This window comes from Delphinus delphis, chromosome 11 (genome assembly GCF_949987515.2).
Source record: "Delphinus delphis chromosome 11, mDelDel1.2, whole genome shotgun sequence".
Taxonomy (NCBI): Eukaryota; Metazoa; Chordata; class Mammalia; order Artiodactyla; family Delphinidae; genus Delphinus; species Delphinus delphis.
The window spans coordinates 21,155,922-21,172,942 of record NC_082693.1 but is presented as its reverse complement, the minus strand read 5'-3'; the positions used below and the strand labels follow the sequence as shown (position 1 = coordinate 21,172,942).

The following is a 17,021-nucleotide window of genomic DNA, read 5'->3' as shown; positions in this document are numbered from 1 at the left end:
TCAGGGCTGGAAGAGTATTAAATGAATCTGGCACACATTTATGTGCCAGAAACAAGGATGGGCTCAAAGAATAATGGAGACATGTCATAAGGACATAGACAGTCATGTACTGTGGGGGAGGGATGTTGATAATGGGGGAGACTGTGCATGTGTGGGGCAGGGGGTATGTGGGAAATCCCTGAACTTTCTCCTCAATTTTTCTGTAAACCTTGAAATGCTCTTTTAAAAAGTCATATTTAAAAATAAAAAAAGGATATAGACCAGATTGAAGGAGCTCCCAGGCCAAACCTGTGACAATTTGAGCATCAGAATAAATATTTATAGTAATGGATTAAAACTAATGAATCCATTAGTTATTTATATCCATGAGTCCATACTGATATAAATAAATGAAAAAGTTGATAGTTTGATAAAGAATGTAATATTTATATAGTTTCAAAGTACTTTTTCACAAAATGCTTATTAATTTCAAAGGGGAAAAGAGTAGCTTCACAGAGGAGAATTCTGGCAGACACCTTAATCAAGTGATTTCACATCACCAGTGATGGGACAAGTAGACATGGATAGGATGCAATGTGAAGAGCACAGCATCACTTCCATGATGTTCCTGCCAAAGAATCTAAATCTAATCAGGAGGAAACATTGGACAAACCCAAACTGAGGAGTATTCTACAAAACAATGGACCACCTAGAATCTTCAAAAGTGTCAAGATTATGAAAATCCAGGAAAGACTGAGGAACTCTCTAGATGACATGGCAACTAAATGCAGCATGTGATTCTGGACTGGATCCTTCTTCTTTAAAAAAAATTATTGGTGGGGCTTCCCTGGTGGCGCAGTGGTTGAGAGTCCGCCTGCTGATGCAGGGGACACGGATTCGTGCCCAGTCCGGGAGGATCCCACGTGCCGCGGAGCGGCTGGGCCCATGAGCCATGGCCACTGAGCCTGCGCGTCTGGAGCCTGTGCTCCGCAACGGGAGAGGCCACAATAGTGAGAGGCCCACGTACCGCAAAAAAAAATTATTGGGACAATTTGCAAAACTCCATTGGGGTCTGGAGATTTGTTTTTTGTAGTGCATCAATGTAATTTCCTTAGTTTGATGGTTTATTGTGATTATGTATGGGAGAATAATCTTACCTGAGGAAATTCCCAATAAAGTATTTGGGGATTATCATATCATATCAGCAGCAAACTGTTAAATTAAAATTTAATTTTAATTTAACATAAAAAATAAAGTTTAATTTAACATAAAAAATAAAAGTTTTTATACAGCTTTTGAAATTTTTCTGTAAGTTTCAATTTGTTTAAAAAATAATAAAGTAGGTATACACTCAAAGAGACAACATAAATAAAATCAAGACAACTTATTTTAACTAAACTTGTACATAGTATTCAAAGTCCAGTGCTCAGAAAATACATATATCTTAATCCAATTAATTAAATCACATCAGAGATGAGTAGCAACAGAGGGTGATCTATATTTACTGAGCGTTAGATCCAGGGAAAGGAAACTATACACTTAAGTATAGACTAAGCAGCCAGATAGTTTGAGTTTAATCCCAGCCCCATCAGTTACTAGCTGTGTCACCTTGGGGACTGAGCCTCAGTCACTCTGACTTATAAAAAAGGAATGGTAATAATGTTTATTTCCTAGGATTTGTGTGGATTCAAGAAAATAATCTTAAGCAATTAGCATAGTGCTTGGTGCCTAGCAAGTGCTTAAAATGGTATTTACTATTAATGTTACTGTTATATGTACTTTTATAACCCTACTTTGCCTGTTAGGAAAACTTACCTATGCTTGCATCATTCTCTTTTCCTTTTCCTGTGTTGACTTTTTGGATAGAAAGGTCACGTATATTCTTCTAAGTGTTTCTGAACCTAGAAGGTGGTGTAAAGATAAAAACAATAGCAACAAAATCAACATTTTACATACATCATTTCATTTAACCATTTAATCTGTGAGGTTAAGAATACTGCTTTTATAGATGGGGACACATGCATAGCATTCAGTAGTTTCATGACCACTATATATATGCTACGTAGCAACAAAGGTTATGCTCCTTTGGCTCAAGGCTTTCTCTCTCTTTTTCAAATGTAGGCAAGTTTGCCTCTAAAAACCAAGCTCATTTTTTTTAAACAATAAAATATGTCAAGTTTTATTTAATGGTTTTTGGCCATGTTGAAAGTTAAAAACACAAATGGCCTCTTCTTAAGGGGATGACAATAGATTAAAATGAATGAAATATATGTAAATATATAAAAATGAAATGCCACATGACATCATTAAATTGGGTTACTTCTGTGTTGCTGCTGGATGTCCAAGAGCACAAGCTTCTAAAGTTCATACAGGAAAGGAAGAGTCAAATTCCTTGGAAGGGAGTAATTGTGTGGTCCATAGAAAGACATTGACCAGAGTTCTCTGAAGTGGGCATAGCCTGGTATCTGTATTGTATCAAGAACCAGTGTTGAGCAGGTGGGGATTTGATTAAGCTATTAATTCTTTCAGTGTTATTAGAGGATCCATCAGATGAGACACAGGAGCTGGAAACTGTACACTCCAAATGGAGTTCAGCAGAAATTATTTGGTTTATAGGTAAGCCAGGAATGAATGACAGCTCCATCATAGAAAACCTGTATTTCAATTCCAAATTGACAGGATAATCAAATTCAAGTTCATCTGGTTGCACTTGAATTGCCAGACATCCAGGTCCCAGAAATTATTCACAGGACCTACCAATTCATCTTTATAAAATAGTGTTCTTTTAGCCATAGCCCCAAAATTAAAACAGCTACATTCCACCAACACTGGCTCTTGCCCAGAACACACCCAAATCAAGGAAACAAGTAGAAGCAGTGGTCCTCCTAACTCCACAGAGAACTTCACGATGCTGGGCCCTGGGCTCAGAGCTCCTCAGGCAACAGGAAGTTCATATACATATGAACTTAACTTATACACACTACTATATAGAAAACAGGTAAATAACAAGGACCTACTGTATAGCACAGGGAACTATATTCAATATCTTGTAATAACCTATAATGGAAAAATAATATGAAAAAGCAGATATATGAATCACTTTGCTGTATACCTGAAACTAACACAACATTGTACATTAGCTATATTTCAATTTTAAAAATGGCTAAAAAAAAACAAGCTCTGGAAGCTTTTGGATAGTATGTACAAAACAAAGCCTGATTCTCAGTGAGAGCTCTGAAAATGTTCCTTGCCTTGAATTGAAGAGTAATATGTTTAAGTGTTACTAATCTAAGTTACTTACCATAATACGAATTACTTTATCAGATCTTTTATTGAGATAGATTTGATAGGGAAGGCAAAAAAAAAAATAGCAAGAGTCTTTGGCGCCTTACAGAATGAGAAGATTGGGGTTGCTGAATTGGTAAAGAAGTACAAAAAGCCAATGACATACATTTCTCTAATAATTAGTGGTGTTGAGCATCTTTTCATGTGCCTCTTGGCCATCTGTATGACTTCTTTGGAGAAATGTCTATTTAGGTCTTCTGCCCATTTTTTGACTGGGTTTTTTGTTTTTTTTGATATTGAGCTGCATGAGCTCTCTGTATATTTTGGAGATTAATCTCTTGTCGGTTGCATCATTTACAAATATTTTTTCCCATTCTGTGGGTTGTCTTTTTGTTTTGTTTATGGTTTCCTTTGCTGTGCAAAAGCAAACAAATTAGGTCCCATTTGTTTATTTTTCTTTTTATTTCCATTACTCTAGGAGACGGATCGAAAAAGATTTTGGTGCGATTTATGTCAAAGGGTGTTCTGTCTAGGTTTTCTTCTAAGGATTTTATAGTATCCAGTCTTACATTTAGGTCTTTAATCCATTTTTAGTTTTTTTTGTGTATGGTGTTAAAGAATGTTCTAATTTCATTTTTTTACATGTAGCTGTCCAGTTTTCCCAGCACCATTTATAGAAGAGACTGTCTTTTCTCCATTATATAGTCTTGCCTCCTTTGTCGTAGATTAATTGATCATAAGTGCGTAGGTTTATTTCTGGGCTTTCTATCTTGTTCCATTGATCTATATTTCTGTTTTTATGCCAGTACCATAATGTTTTGATGACTATAGTTTTTTTTTTTTACATCTTTATTGGAGTATAATTGCTTTACAGTGGTGTGTTCGTTTCTGCTTTATGACAAAGTGAATCAGTTATACATATACATATGTTCCCATATTTCTTCCCTCTTGCGGATGACTGTAGTTTTGTAGTATAGCCTGAAGTCAGGGATCCTGATTGCTCCAGCTCCTTTTATCTTTCTCAAGATTTCTTTGGCTATTCGGGGTCTTTTGCATCTCCATACAAATTTTAAGGATTTTTTTGTTCTAGTTCTGTAAAAAATGCCATTGGTAATTTGATAGGGATTGCATTGAATCTGTAAATTGCCTTGCATAGTATAGTCATTTTGACATATTGATTCTTCCAGTCTAAGAACATGGTATATCTTTCCATCTGTTTGTGTCATCTTCACTTTCTTTCATCAGCATCTTATAGTTTTTGGTGTACAGGTCTTTTGCCTCCTCAGGTAAGTTTATGCTTAGGTATTTTATTCTTTTTTATATGATGGTAAATGGGATTGTTTCTTAATTTCTCTTTCGGATCTTTTATTGTTACTGTATAGAAATGCAACAGATTTCTGTGTATTAATTTTGTATCCTGTAACTAAGTCTAAACTACAATGAGGCACTACCTCACAACAGTCAGAATGGCCATGATCAAAAAGTCTACAAACAACAAATGCTGGAGAGGGTGTGGAGAAAAGGGAACCCTCCTACACTGTTGGTAGGAAGGTAAATTGGTACAGCCACTATGGAGAACAGTATGGAGGTTGCTTAAAAAACTAAAAACAGAGCTACCATATGATCCAGCAGTCCCACTCCTGGGCATTTATCCAGAGAAAACCATGGTTCGAATGGATACATGCACCCCAATATTCATTGCAGCACTGTTTACAATAGCCAAGATATGGAAGCAACCTAAATAAATGTCCGTCGACAGATGAATGGATAAAGAAGATGTGGTACATGTACACAATGGAATTTTAAGCCATTAAAAACATGAAATAATGCCATTTGCAGCAACGTGGATGGACCTGGAGATTATCATACTAAGTGAAGTAAGTCAGAGAAAGACACATATCATATGATATTGCTCATATGCAGAATCTAAAAAAAAAATGATACAAATGAACTTATTTACAAAACAGAAACCCAGACTTAGAGAAGGAATTTGTGGTTACCAGGGGGAAGAGGGGAGAGGGATAGATTGGGAGTTTGGGATTGACATGTACACACTGCTATATTTAAATAGATAACCCACAAGGACCTATTGTATAGCACAGGGAACTGTCCTCAATATTCTCTAATAACCTAAATGGGAAAAGAATTTGAAAAAGAATAGATAGTTGTATATGGATAACTGAATTCCTTTGCTGTACACCTGAAACTTAACACAACATTAATCAACTATTCTGCAATCAACTATGCTGCAATATAAAATAAAAAATTTTTGAGAAGAGTGAAAAAAATTTTTTTAATTTATTAAAACAATGCCAGTGATAAATTTGACCTGACTCAGCCTCTGGTCAAAACATTTTTTAAAAAATTTATATACAATTATTTTCAGTAAATATTTTCTTGAGTCTTTTCGAGAAAGAGAGGAGAGGAGAGGAGAGGAGGATGAATAACTATCTTCCTCTTGATAACTACCCTTCATGTGCTTGGAAACCATGTGTGAACAAACTCTTCTCTACACTATGCAAGAGCAGTTGCTTTCCCCATCTGGTCCATTTTCCAGTAATTGAACATGTTTGTCATTTTCCTTCAGGATTGCTTCCAGAACTCTGTCTTCTTTGCATGTGAGGCTCCAGACTGTATCCACTATTCTAATGGAAGCCTTGCACAATCCAAATGTAGGACTTGGAGGGATAACCCAAGTTTATTCCTCTGTTCATCTCATTACAATGTGAGCAGCATATATGGTTTGTAATTTATCTTCAGATAATTTTATTAAGTATCAATGGGTGTGATTTTGACATGCTGGGGCAATAAGTAACAAAGTAAATGGGTAAAAGCCCTCCTTTCTAAGAAGCAAAAATAAATCAGATAATGTGATTTAAAAGGCTCACAAAAAATATTAGGAATTTTATTTTAATTCTTTATTATTATTATTTTTACATCTTCGTTGGAGTATAATTGCTTTACAATGGTGTGTTAGTTTCTGCTTCATAACAAAGTGAATCAGTTATACATATACATATGTTCCCATATCTCTTCCCTCTTGCGTCTCCTTCCCTCCCACCCTCCCTATCCCACCCCTCCAGGCGGTCACAAAGCTGATCTCCCTGTGCTATGCGGCTGCTTCCCACTAGCTATCTACCTTACGTTTGGTAGTGTATATATGTCCATGCCTCTCTCGCTTTGTCACAGCTTACCCTTCCCGCTCCCCATATCCTCAAGTCCATTCTCCAGTAGGACTGTGTCTTTATTCCTGTCTTACCCCTAGGTTCTTCATGACATTTTTTTTTCTTAAATTCCATATATATGTGTTAGCATACGGTATTTGTCTTTCTCTTTGTGACTTACTTCACTCTGTATGACAGACTCTAGGTCTATCCACCTCATTACAAATAGCTCAATTTCGTTTCTTTTTATGGCTGAGTAATATTCCATTGTATATATGTGCCACATCTTCTTTATCCATTCATGCGATGATGGACGCTTAGGTTGTTTCCATCTCCGGGCTATTGTAAATAGAGCTGAATTATGGTTTGAATTATGGTTTTCTCAGGGTATATGTCCAGTAGTGGGATTGCTGGGTCATATGGTAGTTCTATATGTAGTTTCCAACTCCGGGCTATTGTAAATAGAGCTGAATTATGGTTTGAATTATGGTTTTCTCAGGGTATATGTCCAGTAGTGGGATTGCTGGGTCATATGGTAGTTCTATATGTAGTTTTTTAAGGAACCTCCATACTGTTCTCCATAGTGGCTGTACCAATTCACATTCCTACCAGCAGTGCAAGAGTGTTCCCTTTTCTCCACACCGTCTCCAGCATTTATTGTTTCTAGATTTTTTGATGATGGCCATTCTGACTGGTGTGAGATGATATCTCATTGTAGTTTTAATTTGCATTCCTCTAATGGTTAATGATGTTGAGCATTCTTTCATGTGTTTGTTGGCAGTCTGTATATCTTCTTTGGAGAAATGTCTATTTAGGTCTTCTGCTCATTTTTGGATTGGGTTGTTTGTTTTTTTGTTATTGAGCTGCATGAGCTGCTTATAAATTTTGGAGATTAATCCTTTGTCAGTTGCTTGATTTGCAAATATTTTCTCCCATACTGAGGGCTGTCTTTTGGTCTTGTTTATGGTTTCCTTTGCTGTGCAAAAGCTTTGATGTTTCATTAGGTCCCATTTGTTTATTTTTGTTTTTATTTCCATTTCTCTAGGAAGTGGGTCAAAAAGGATCTTGCTGTGATTTATGTCATAGAGTGTTCTGCCTATGTTTTCCTCTAAGAGTTTGATAGTTTCTGGCCTTACATTTAGGTCTTTAATCCATTTTGAGCTTATTTTTGTGTATGGTGTTAGGGAGTGATCTAATCTCATACTTTTACATGTACCTGTCCAGTTTTCCCAGCACCACTTACTGAAGAGGCTGTCCTTTCTCCACTGTACATTCCTGCCTCCTCTATCAAAGATAACATCACTGGGCTTCCCTGGTGGCGCAGTGGTTGAGAGTCCGCCTGCCGATGCAGGGGACACGGGTTCGTGCCCCAGTCCGGGAAAATCCCACATGCCGCAGAGCAGCTGGGCCCGTGAGCCATGGCCGCTGAGCCTGCGCGTCCGGAGCCTGTGCTCCGCAACGGGAGAGGCCACAACAGTGAGAGACCCGCGTACTGCAAAAAGAAAAAAGAGAGATAAGGTGACCATATGTGAGTGGGTTTATCTCTGGGATTTCTATTCTGTTCCATTGATCTATCTTTCTGTTTTTGTGCCAGTACCATACTGTCTTGATTACTGTAGCTTTGTAATATAGTTTGAAGTCAGGGAGTCTGATTCCTCCATCTCCGTTTTTCCTTCTCAAGATTGCTTTGGCTATTTGGGGTCTTTTGTGTTTCCATACAAATTGTGAAATTTTTTGTTCTAGTTCTGTGAAAAGTGCCAGTGGTAGTTTGATAGGGATTGCATTGAATCTGTAGATTGCTTTGGGTAGTAGAGTCATTTTCACAATGTTGATTCTTCCAGAGGAATTTTAAATGGTACATGAAAAATAGGGTTACAGAATAGCAAACCTCAAAATTAAGAAGTTCTTAAGTACAATATATAATTAGATTTTTCTCTTTTACCTGTAACAAACAACTTCCCCATTTTATATAGAAATAGTTAACATTAAGAGAAATTAATGAGATTTGGAATACTGTCTCAAGCTATTGGAAAATAAGAAAATTAGAACAATATTCATGAAATTGGTTTTTCACAGTTTTTTCTGTTTCTTTCCTGATTTATTTCGCAAAGAAAACACTTCAACAATGTATAAGAAAGATTTAAACTGAGATAATTATAAATTATAATCACGATTTTCTAAATAGCAAAAACGTTAACATTTTTTTCCACCTTTGTTGAGATACAGTTGACATATAACATTGTGTAAGTAACAATAACGTACTTTAGATCGGAATTTCTCCTTTTTGCAGGTACTAACAGCTTAAGAAGTAAAGCAAAAAAATGTTTATCTATTGTTCAAAGAAACATTTTATTTATATTGTTACAAGGAAGACAAGTGTTTTATCCGAGGTTACCCAACATTTGGATCTTACATAAATAAGACTTAAAATCCAAAGAGAAGCTGTGTTGTTGTAAACAACAGCTATATTGGATGAACTTGATCCAATTTTTGAAAAGAGATTCCTTGTCCACAGCAAGGCTCTTACACATGCACGAGGAAAATCAGGCCTATGCCCTTCATTTAGTTGAAGCCTAGGGTAAAAATCCTAGACAGTTAATTTTGGATCAATGAAACCTATTTGTAGAAATAGTGCACAACATAATGAGCATGATAAGGGCTAAGAAAATCATCCCTCTTCCTTTCTTTTTTTCTCCTTTGAAAATCAGCCACATAAGTGGCCTGTGGACCTCCTCTACTGGGGGAGGTATATTTATCCCGATGTTCATTTATAAAGAATTTAGCTTAAAAGGTAAAAAAATATATATATATATTCCTAGGTAATCATTCCTTAAAGCAGATTTATTATGAATAGAACATTTGTGTGTTTGGGAGTGTTGTTTTCCCGGGCACATACAAAAGACAGATTGTTGACAGTAAATGTTTAGTCAAGGGTGAGAATACTTTTGTTTTAGTTACAGATCCTTTCCACCAGCCAGATGATATTTTCTTCTTTCAATCAGTGCCGCAGAAGCTTTTGTGTGTTATATAGCAGTGCTGCTAAATATGATGGAACGGCTGCATCTTTTAATTTAATCCCAGTAGGAGAATAAGCTATTCTTCTTTTCCTAGGCGACAGACGGGGACTTTTAATGTCATGTAAAGCTCAGCTGGGTGAAGCCTTTTGAGAGACGGTGCTATCATGTCAGACTTTCTTGAATCATTTACCAGAGGCAAATGGTTGTCTCCATTTTCTACAAAGCATTGCTTTTGGATTAGAATGCTCTTTGGAAATGAGCCTGTACAACATGTACACATTTAGGTCATCATTTGACTGCCTTATACTTAATAGGTGTGATGGGACAAATGTAATTAACATATGAGGAAGGTTCTGGCTTGGCCTGCTCAGTTCCCTATCTTTCATGCACATGAAGGAAGGCTCCACCAATTCCAGGCAATTCTTGGGGCTTTTATGATGGAATGAAGATAAGATAGGCCAAAAGCAAAGCGGATGGGTTTTTGACAGAAAAGAAAAGCACAGAAGAGCCCTCGTGTCCAGGGGTCTGTAGACAAGGTATATATCCTTTGGTAGGGGACTCTGGGAAGAAATGATGAACTTTTGGAAGGAACGATGTAGAAACATAATCAGTTCTTCTGAGGAAGGAAAGTGGAAGGTTTCCAGAGACTTGAGGCATTATAAAATAGGGAAAGAGAGGATTTTAATGAGTTTTGTCATTTATGTACTTGTATCCTCTCTAAAGATGTTGAAATGTGTACATAAACATCGGACGTCCTATCTGAATTATATATTTTTGAATGTAACAGCCTTCTGGGACTGAGCCAAGTGACCATGGCTTCCTTGGGATTATATCTGTAGGATAGTTATGAGCTTTTATAATGGGCTTTTTCTCAGGCGTTTCCTACTTCAGACACATTTTGGTACACTGGAAATTTTCCAATGGTGAGAGGTTTCTGTGGGTGTATGAATATCTGTGAACCGATAGGCTTATTTATGTACAAGGCTATGAAGTATTCTCTGTGTCATCAAGCAGTATATCTGCTGACAATGCTATATCATAAAAAAGATTTGTGATATCGTTAGAGATACAAGATGGTGAGTGATGATGTTGGAGCACAACATCTCAAGAGCTTGAAGGTGAACTGGAAAAAAGTAAAATCAAGATATAAGAGATTTATTTGCCAATATTAGTCTAGAGAAAACTTGGCAGGGTGTGTAGAAACAATTAAATATACAAGTCAGCTATCAAGTCGCTAGTCTTTCTTTTGTTCAAAATCTTCCTATTGGGTAGAATCCTAATTGATTACTTGCTGACTTGTATCTCTGAAGTTTTTCTGGGACTTGGACTTTATAGCAGTAATAAAAGATTTTCAAAGGAAAAATCTAAACATCTCTCAAGAATAATTTCCATTCCTAAGCATACATCTCTGATTCTATATAATATCATCAGTTTCCTAACTTTTAAAGTCCTCTCTCAGCCCACTTGTTATAGGAGTCACAGGGTACCACCAACGAGCCTGAACCTACCCCAAAGAAAGTCAATGGGTTGTAATAATCCCAAAGGTTTAAATCTTCAGCAAGGCTGTGCAGTCACACTGGGAGATCCTATAGCCTTGACTGCAGACAAGGTCCTGGGGACTCTGGGAAGGATGAGAGGAGCCTTGGAGCACAGACTTTTGACCCCAGGTCACGTTTGCGTTTCCTCCCTGCTGCTCTCCTCATTTTATATAATCTGCTTTCACCCATTTTTGGGTACCGATAGGCTGTGTTGTCAATCACAATGAGATGCTTTACATGGAGAACAATGATTTCCTATGAGGTCTACCTTACCCTCTGGCTGTAACAAAGAATTTGGAAAAAGAGATTCATGGAGATACTTTTCCTTCTATGTTCTGAGAGCACATTTACACCAATACTTTATGGATACTTTAGTGCTTGAAGTAACCCTGTGAGGTCAGAGTTTATACTAGTTGGGATAATTCAGGATGCTTTAATAAACACCCCCCACCCCAACTCTCACTAGTTTAACACAATAAAATAAACACTGGTTTATTTCTGTTTTACACAGGGTCCAAAGTGATTGGTCCTACCTGGCAGTAGGATTTCCACAAGGTCATTCAGAGACGCAGACACCTTCCAGTCTGTGGTTCTGTCATCCCCTGCGGCCCTGGAGTCCTCTGTTAGATCCTCTGATTTGATCCAGAAAACAAGAATGTGGAGTGTCACTTGGAAGATTTGTACTGGCCAGACCTGAAGGTGGCATCCGTCACTTCTGCTCTTATCCTAACAGCCAGCACATCTGGCCACACTCAACTGGCAAGAGAAGCTGGGAAATACAGTCTACGTGTGCGGCCAGAAGACAAGGTAATTGGGTTTGGTGAAACACTGGCCAGTCTCTGGCGTAGTGTTACTACTGTCCCCGCCTTACTGATGGGTAAACTGAAACATAAAGGGGTTAAGTAATACACCGAAGTCACCTAACACGTGGTAAGCAAGAAAATCTGAACCCAGGAATCTGACCCCAGAACAGCCTTTTAAACCTTTTAAACTACAGGTCTGCCTCCCAGATAATTAATGCATGGTGTTTCCTGTTACTTCAAATGAGTAAAACAAGGCTGAGGAAGATAACATGCCTCCTCCTAGTTGACAAAATGCAGCAGACACAGGATTAATATTCCTTTATTCCATGGAATTGCAGTCCCGTTTAGGACGAGTGCAGGACCCTCTGATTTCAGTGGCTCTTTTCCTGAGCATCTTTGGGGAAGAGGGGTGTGTGTTCCAATCTCAGTGAGTATTTTAAGGTGAGCCAACTCACTTTATCACCTGAGACCCTTGGTTCCAACAGCATGCAACTAAGGAGGCAAATAATTAAAATTAGGGATCATGGAGTAAAGCGGACAGGCAGAAAGCCATGGGGTTAAGAGGCAGAGTCTGGAACCAGAGCTCCCAAATCAGAAAAATCCAACCCTGGCTCTGCCTGCAGCTGGCTGTTCCTACCTCATTTAAATAAATGTCAAGTTTTTCCCTTGGTCTCTGTCTCAGAAAGGGGCACGTAATTCCTTAGTAGGTCCTCGTTTGTTCAAGACAATCTTAGCTTATACTGTTGTTCTAGGGTTATTGTTAATAGCGCCTCCTTTCACTCTCAGAAATGTACTGACTTAGATGATAAATTATATGATTACCCTACTTATGGCACCTGAAGCATCTTCACCCAGATATTACTTGGTAATAAATCTTCTGGGGAGGAGGTCACCCCCTAAATTAATTAAGCTCCATAAGCCTTAATCACAAAGCTTGAAGAAATTTGATTATAATACTGAAGTTTGAATTTAGTTTGATTAGCTTTTTGCTGAATTTTAAAAGAATCCGGGAGTTCCTTGTATGTGGGTAGCTCTGCCCCAAGCCCTGCCTTCTTTATAGAGGGACTCGGCCATCTCTTCAGCACAGCCTGAGTCAACAGGCTACCCTCCAAGCCACACGTTTGCTGTTACACGTAGACCCCCCTGGTGGACTGTGGACCCTGCCTCTACAAACAAGGAAAGATCCGGTCTCCAGCTACCATACCAGCCTCCCTTCGCTCCCTCTCTGCTTGTACCCCACCTGGAGTGGCGAGAAGCCTTACCCTTCGACTTCCCTTTTTGGCTGGAGATTATCCCTTTTCTTCTCCACGTGGGATTTGGGAAAACAGAAGGGAGCCTCTAACCTCGTTTGTTTGCACCTACCCATGCCTTGTGGAGCCATGTTCTGTGTAAGATCTGTTCACTGAGAGAAACAAGAAACTATTTCTAGTCTTCAACAGACTTTTATGATCTGGCCTCTGCCTACCCCTCTGGCTTCAGCACCTGTCACTCTTTCTCTAGATTGGCCACACTGCCTGCCTACTTTTTGTAGACTATGCCAAGCACGATCCTGCCATATGGTCTTTGCTCTTGCAGCTCCTTCTGGCTGGAATGCAGCTCCTTCTGGCTGAAGTGCTGTTCCCCAGATCTGCTTGAATCAGCTCTTTGAGAGGACTTCTCTGATGATCCAATCGAACATAACTTTCACAATCACTTTCTCTGTCAAAGTCCTGTTTTATTTCCTTCACAATACTTATCACTATCTAAAATTATTTTGCTGATTGAATTGCTAACTTTCTTTCAAACTCCTCGATAATAATAATAAATAATAGTTACTAGACTTGCCTCTGGAGTCAGTCCCCAATAAGGATCCTTTTGCCTGGTGTCACTTGCGCCAATAGAACCAGACCGAGTTCAGTTGAGAAGCAAAGGAAAGCTTTATTCTTTGATCAAAGAATGGAGAGGTGCGGGCTCGGGCTGCAGAGCACGTGCTCCCGCAAAGACCATCAGTAGGGCTGCTTTATAGGGTTCTTGTCTGAGGAGGGAGGGGCAGAGCTCTCGAGGGTCCCGTGCGGGCGAGTTGCTCATGGTGCCCCAGATCCAAGCGCTGGGCGCAGCGTCTCTGCACACAGACTGCTGCCGCCATCTTGAATGGAGGGGTCATGTGCAGTGCTTCTCCGTGTGTCCCCAAGTTGGGGTGTCAGGGTCATCAGTTCCGTACTGGAAACTCTAATCCAACACATTAGGTGTAAGACCTCTGCACTCGGCCCCCTACAGGCAAGCACAAAAGAAGAGGTAAGACCTTATCACCTAGAATCCATCTTATTCCCCCCTCCCAGGGACCCCAGTGGGCTTTGTTGATGCCACTATGAGCCTCACCCTCTTCTAAGTACTCTACATTGACTAATTTTTAAAATCTTTATAGTCATCCTATGAGATAGGCACTATTATCATTCCCTTTATTTAGTTATTTATTTATTTGGCTGCTCTGCGTCTTAGTTGTGGCACATGAGATCTTCATTGCCACGTGCGGGATCTTAGTGGTGGCATGCGGGATCTAGTTCCCTGACCAGGGATCGAACCTGGGCCCCCTGCATTGGGAGCACAGAGTCAAAACCACTGGACCACCAGGGAAGTGTCCCATATCATTCCCATTTTATTACTTTTTTAATTTTTAATAAAGAAACTGAGATTAAAAGAAATAAAGTAACTTACCTCATGTTTCAGAAAGGGAGCCAGGATTCAAGCCTAGACCGTCTGGTTCCAGTGTCTAATCTGAACCACCAGGCAAGGCTGCCTCCCATCAAAGTCATCCCCAGAGGACAGAACGTCCATGTCCTGTGTGCCACTGTATCAACTTCTGTGATCTTGTGATTTATAGTAAGAGATATGTATTTGGTCTTTGTCTGGGTTCTGGCACAGGGCTCCTAAAACCATTGGAATTTCCTAAGTGTTGAGAGCAATAAAAAATGTCTTTTGTTAGTAATGAGTGACTTCTGGAAAGCACCTAAGGATGGGGGCTGGTTGCCAGAGAGTCCAATCATGTGATTAGAGGGTTGGAACTTTCAGTTCCACACCCCCTGATCTTGAGGGAGGGAAGAAGTGCTGGTGGTTGAGTTCAGTCACGAATGGCCAATGACCTAATCAATCATGACCACGGAATGAAGCCTCCATGGAACCCCAAAAGGAGAGGGTTCTGAGAGTTTCTGTGTTGGTGAACATGTGTAGATTTGGGGGAAGGGCGTGGAAGCTCTGCACCCCTTCCCACATACCTTATCCTATGCATCTCTTCCATCTGGGCTGTTCCAGAGTTAGAGCCTTTTATAATAAAACAGTAATCTGGGAAGTAAGATGTTTCTCTGAGTTCTGTGATCCGCTCTAGCAAATTAATGGAACTTGAGGAGAGGGGTCATTGGGACCCCTGATCTATAGCTGTTTCGGGGGAGTGCCAGTTTTGTAGGATTGAACCCTTAACCTGTGGAATCTGACACTACCTCCGGGAAGACAAGTGTCAGAATTGAGTTGAATTGTAGGACACTCAGCTGGTGTCCGAGAACTGCTTGTTGGTGTAGAGTGTAGGGAAACTTCCCCCACTCCCACCCCTCCGCCTCCCGCCATGACAGCATTGGCTCCTACAAGACTTGGCTCAATTAATATTTGTTGAACTTTGAGTGAATGTATGGTGTCATAAAACTTTGACCTTGTTTGATTTTTATAAACAGAGAAGGAAACCTCTCACTTGCCTATCTAATAGAAATGCCAGAGCTGAATATCTTGTTTCAAGAGCAATTGGAGGCAGGGGCCCAGCCAGGGATGCCCCTGAAATGCAGATGGGGGAAGAGTGCTGCATAGCCCAATGGCAGATCCCGCATGGAGCCTTGAGAAATTTGTAGTAGTGGTTTTCCATGGGGTTTCTGAGTTAGTCCTAAAATAGGCAATCTGGCACCAGGTTACTAATGCCAAAGGGAGCAAGATGCAGACATAGAAGCAGTAGAGTGAACTAACAAATCCCCTCTCACCTTCCCCACCATCAGGGGTGGGCACGGAAAATTAAGCTGTCTTGGATTGAATTTCTACTACTTGCAGCCGAAGGAACCTTCTCCCCACTTCTCTGTCACACCACCTGGGCTCCCCAGCATTCTGTACAAAACCTGGATCTCTTCGCTTGTCACATTATGTAGAATTTCACTATTCATCTGTCTCCCGTCCCCTCTAAAAGGTAAAGTCTTTTAGCAATATCATGTCTAGTTCATCCTTTACATACCACGACGTAGTTAATAACGTATGCTTCCTAATGTTACCTGAGTCAGCCTGACCTGCCTTAGTTCACTTCTCTGAGAATGAAGGAGAGAGTCACACAAGTAATCTGCAAGTTGTTTTCCAGCTCCATGCACTGTATCGGTCAGGTGAGGACTGTGTATTGCTTTTGTTTTGGATTCAGGCCCTGCTACAGAAAGATGAGGCTTTGTCTGTATGTGCTGTGAATCTGGTTGTGAGCCAACTAGTTAAAAAACTAGATGAATACACTCTTTCAATGTCATGTTCCTATTTGTCCCCCTATCTCTTCCCTGCACTGCTGGTTATTTATGTATTTAATATGCAGATAAAGATGCACCAGCTCATACATCAGAGGCCTGCCCCCTACGTCCCTGGGGCCTATTAGGAGCAGATCTGTATATCTTGACTAGAGCAAGTCCCTTTGAGGCGATTCATCTGGGCTGGCCCTGTTATAAGCTGGGGCTTCTCTTTTTTCTTCCCTTTACTTTCTTTGTATTATTGACGTTTGTACAACCCTTGTTCAGTTCTCATTTCTGTGGACATCTGTTATGCAGCCAGTCATTAAAAAAAAAATCTAAACTGAGTTAAACATATCAACCACAACACTTCCCTCAGTCCCCAGGGAATTCAGACCTATTTCTATAGCTGCTGAATGTAAAAACACTGTGAATTATATCATTTGTATGATTCTAAAATTAACTATGAACGTGCTGGGAGCCTTAAACACGTTCTAGGCTTTCTTAATCATCCACTTCTTTACCACTGAAAACAAATAAGAGAAACTGAACCACTGTGTTTTTACAACATTTATCCTAATATTCATTAACTAAGTAGAAGGCGTTTAGCTCCACACGTGTTTTGTGCTGGTCAGATCTTTGTTTCTTCTCCCCTCAAATTCACTCATTCAACAAATATTAAATATATATGTTGAATATCCTATGTGGAGGAAGTAAAACTCTCACTTTTTTCATATTGAGT

The 17,021-nt window shown here is 39.5% G+C and overlaps 1 protein-coding gene across 1 annotated transcript in view; it reads left to right on the top strand.

Annotated features, from left to right (window-relative positions):
* LMNTD1 (lamin tail domain containing 1) overlaps nt 1-17,021 on the top strand; it is a 442,143-nt gene that overhangs the window by 209,880 nt on the left and 215,242 nt on the right. Inside the window, exon 8 of the transcript XR_009521169.1 lies at nt 11,495-11,790. The gene's annotated coding sequence lies outside the window, so the exon portion shown is untranslated. The remainder of the gene's footprint in view (nt 1-11,494; nt 11,791-17,021) is intronic.